The sequence below is a fragment of the Lutzomyia longipalpis genome, chromosome 2, assembly GCF_024334085.1.
Source record: "Lutzomyia longipalpis isolate SR_M1_2022 chromosome 2, ASM2433408v1".
Taxonomy (NCBI): Eukaryota; Metazoa; Arthropoda; class Insecta; order Diptera; family Psychodidae; genus Lutzomyia; species Lutzomyia longipalpis.
In genome coordinates this window covers 26,426,273-26,431,239 of record NC_074708.1, presented here as the reverse complement: position 1 = coordinate 26,431,239, position 4,967 = coordinate 26,426,273, and positions in this window count along the sequence as shown.

Sequence of the window (4,967 nt, the reverse complement as noted above, 5' to 3'; positions counted from 1 at the left end):
CACAATGATCTTCCCGCATTTTTTTGACCAATACTTCCATTATATGTTGTTAATTGTCTCGCGTGAGATGCAAAATGATCCCATTCTGGTGCTGCCTAACCGCTACACTTTTCCACTGACACCCGATAGTGCGATACCCACCATCACACATACCCATAGAACACCATAGGTACCTATATTGTTTTCCCATCATGAAAGAGCCAAGAGGTGTGACAAAGTGTCTATTTGTGGCTTCAATCGCAAACTCTCAATAGCCACCCAATGTGAGGTGTATAAAAAATGCATGATATGGGAGATAAAGGTCCTTGGTGCAGTGATAAAAAGAGAATGTTCACATCCTGAGAGTGAGATAATTCTCCTCGCACGGTATCTAGGGGGAGGGCTCAACAGCACCCTTAACACTATATGTATATATATTTGGAGGGTTGTTCAATGGAGGGCAAAAGGCTAATTTTTAATCAATTTTCCTGTTTTCTTCTTATTTTATCTGTGGGCATTTTCATCTGTTCTTGAGCCTAAAATGGGTTAGTTCGTAAAGAAAATGAGCGTCACACTGATTTACTAATTGATAAAAATTAAGATGGAGACGCCTGGTATTTGCTTGAGATTTTTATTTGCTTTATTCTTTATCGAAATTGTAAATGGAGGCGCCTGGTATTGTTATTAACACCTTAATTCAATTAGATTCTCATTTATAAATAACCATTTAGAACTTAATCTGATTCTTGAATTGATAAAACAGCAATATGGAGACGCATAGTACTGAACCTGGCGCCTCCACTGTCATAATATAAATCAGCATTGATTTTACTCAGATTTTGCAGCTTCTTTCTTTGTTTTCTGAGTATCGCAAAATGTAATTTTGAATTATTTACTGTATTAGTTTTGTAAATTTTTATTGTTTTGTTAAAACAATATAAGGAAAAAATTATAAATTCGTTTATGGGACAACCGGCTAAAATTTTTCTGGGGTATTTTATTATTAATTATATCGATGGCTACATTCGATGGCTACATTTTCGTTAAGTGAAAGGATGTGCCCCACGCACCAAAATCAGTCAAAACTTTTCGGGATCTGGCAAAGGAATTTGGGCAGGCATCAGCCCGTATAGATCAGTTGATAGAGCATGAGACTTTTAATCTCGGGGTCGTGGGTTCGAACCCTACGTTGAGCGCCATTTTTTGTTGCGGGAGGAAAAAAAAGAAAAAGACAACTTACGTTCGTCCACGCACAATATGATGAAAAATCTACAATTTTGCAAAAACAAAAAACACTATATAATTTTAATTTAAGAAAAAAACTAAATTTAAATTAGAATTTACTCTACTTAGAAAAAATTACATTAATCCTTAGATCACGGAGATGCTGCCTTTGCGATGGTCAGGATGGGAGAGGGCGGTGAATCCAACGCAATTATTAGTTTGGTCATCAGCTCTGCGAATTTTCTCTTAAGAGAGAATTGAGAACCGGCCACATTGCTCTGTAGGCTGGGTTTCTGACTTGATTTAAAAATTTAACTGCCCGTACAACAATTGAAACAAAGTGGAGGCGTCTGGTGGTTAAACTTTGCGTCTCTATCTTCAAAATTACGCACAATCTGACTAAAGCTCAAAAAGAGAATTTTTCAATTCAATCCCCCATTTTACTACACCCACAGAATATACTTTGTAAGCTCTGCATGAGTGAAAAGGATTAATAAGTCCTTGTTGATGTGAGTTCGCGCACATGAATAGTTTAAAAATCTCCTCTGGAGATTTACTTGAAATTAATTCTCATCGCGTACGTATGTTTTTCTTGGTATTTGTAAGCCCTCTCGGGTGCGTGCTTTTTCCTCTAAACTTTTCTTCTATTAAACTTTACTTTTCCTAATGAGAACAATTTTATGCAATAGCATGAATAATGCCGCCCATAATCGAACTCGAATTGGACACAATAATAAATTATCGCGCTGTGAGCATATACGCCGGAAGAGAAGTCAACTCCCCCTACATGAAAACCCTTCAATGGTGGGAGAGAGGAAGATGTTTGGAAAAGAGGATGTGTGTGTATCTGCATAAATTAAATCTGCATTAGGCCACAGGGAGTTTTTGGGGATGAGGAGCGTATACACTGTAGGGGGTGGCTTATTTGCTGCTACACAACGCTCAATGGCCGAAAGTCCGAAAAGCAACGAGGTTTGGGATCTGATTAACGACATTTTTATTGATTGACCATAAAAAAAGTTTCTTTTCCTTGGCCCTGTGTCTTCCAACAAGAAGCGGAGGGATTCTTTTTTTTTCTTCCATGGAGGCTGTGTGAGAGAGAGTGAAAGCCCATCCTTGACCTATGACTCCTTCCTCCCAGCCCCAATGCCTTTCATCCACGTGCAAGAAGAAAAAAACAGTAGAAATTTCATTTAATTCTCGCACTTCATTTAATACCCAAGTGCTTTCGATACGAAGTGGAATTTTATCGTGGATGTTCCCCCCGCGTGTACACCTCCTCCACAAGAGAGAGAAAAAAGTGATGAAAAGTTACGCGTACTTTAACCTACTTTCCGGTCCCCATAAACATTCACCGTTGCCGCAACTCTTCTTTTCGGATCAAAGCATTTTGTCAGCAAAAAGCTTCGCGCAGGAAAACTTGGCAATATTTATGAAAATGGTTTGTGGATATGTTTCGCAAAAAGGATGAGCTTGAATTATAAATGCTATTAAATTTCACATCAATAACTTTAATAAAATTTTTGCCTGAATCCGGGGATTGGGGTAGAAAATATTATATGGAAGAAGCTTTTGAGCTTCTTTTTGAGGCATTCTGCTTGTGCTTTTGGAAAGTATAGCATAACTGACTATTTATTAACACCTTTGAATGGAAAATTCCTTTTTGTTTTAAATGAAGTATTTTAGTAAAAAAGGATTAAATACAGTTATGAGAAAAATAATAGTATAAAAACCGTTAAACCTGGCGCCTCCACTGAAAGGTACTTTGACAATATAAATAAAACAATAGTGATTAACATAATTCTAATTCCATTAACATGCTGAGCATAAACTGCATGATAATGCAATTTGAAACAGATATCCCTCAGGTAATTTTAGATTGGTTATTGGATATAGTTGTGCCTAAAACAATCTAACATTGTTGCTGTTTGTAAATTATTATTGCAGCAGAGCTTTAAGTACTTCTATTAATTTGTACAATAATAATTTATCAAAGCATTGTGGTGAATTGAAAATTAATTTTATTGCAACGAATTTATGCAATCGAAGAGCATAAGTGGAAGAATTTTCTCTATATTGTTTAACAATGTAAATCAATGAAATGTATTGGAAAAGTCTTAAGCTCAACATTCAGATAAAAAAAAATTTAAAAAAAAAGCTGAAAATTCAATTTAAAGCTTCTATATCTTATCCTGAAAACTTCTCAATTTTAATTACTTACTTGAGGCTTGTTAGTTTACTTATAATTTCTCTGCAATGGCAATGAAAGTTCTATCATTCCCATTTTTAAACCTCCCAGCATAATAATTGAGATGAAAATAAAATTTATTTTCTCACATTTTGTGAGATTTTTCGGCGAACCAGCCTGTGTGTTGGGGAATCTTCCAAGTTGACAGAGATAAATTGGTCAGGGTTCTTTTTTTTCGGTGAAAGTCAAGGGATTCGTCGATGGTGCAACAGACCCCGGGTCCGAGAGGCCATAAGAGGGCGACAGACTATAAATATTGCCATGAACCCAATAGTGTTGAAAACAGATGGGGATAAGACATATAGAGCTTGCAAACAGGACCAACTGTGCGAGCCCTGTGTGGCAAATCTTCTCACTTTTATTTTTCCTCCCCATCCTCGTGCCCACCTCAACTGCTATCTATATGTACTTCTGCAATGATCCAAGGGTGGTCAAAAGCCGTAGTTTATCAAATTGGTCCTCAGTAAATTGACCCAAATTGCCATCCACTTACGGACCCATCTAAACTATTAACTCATATCAGGAAAACTTTATCACCATAGGGGGTGGTTAGCGCGGAAAACATATATCTATGCGAGGAAACTCAATTTGGGGATTTTTAATGAAGGGAAAGTGAACTTCCTCTCTCGTTTTTTTTCGGGTTTTTATGGGGGTTTTGCTTACTTAGCAATTCATCTGATTTATTTTCTCATCAAGTGAGCTTTTAGTGCTTTTGCAGGCATCTCTCTCTCAATTTTAGTGATTAGCAATGAATTGAATATATTATTCTAACTCTTCCTCTCTCTCTGTGTTTTTGTATCGTGCTAAGGACTTTGTCAAATATGGACAACATTAATTGCATAAGCTTTTACTGTTTGGTATGCCTTTAGGGTCCTTGCAGGGTTGTAATTGTGGAAATATACATACATAGTAGATTGGATCAGAACGGAAAATTTGCACAAACACATTTAGAGAATGCTACATTTTAGAGACTAATTTCATTCCAAACACTCTTCACACTGACTTGGAAGATTGAAAATAAATTTGCATATCAACCCGGATGTCTGGCTTTCATGTGGGGGGAGGGGGGAGCTTGGTGGTGGATTTGCAGCTCCTTTTCGTCGACTTTCCAGCAATTTGTGAGGGAGTAATTTTGATTGATTCCTCGAGGATTTTCCCACACACTGTGCTGCTCGAACTATCGATGGGAAATAAATATTGATTCCAATTTGCTCTTCATCCCCCGCATACAGAACACTTCTCTGCACGAAATTTCATATCACTGTGGTTATGATTAATGCTTCAGACACTTATCAATCCTTTGGTGTCCTCCCTTTCAACTTTTTCACACCCCACACCCCAATTTGAGCAAGATTGATAGAAAAGTGTCGTCTCGGGGTGGTTGAAAGAGCTGCGCATTGGAATCGAGTGAAATTTAATCTGTGACCCCTGGACTTCTTTTACTTCTTCAGTCACATTGAAAAATTGCTAAGTACTGCTGTCGCAGATATATGAGAATTATTGCCAATGATTGTTA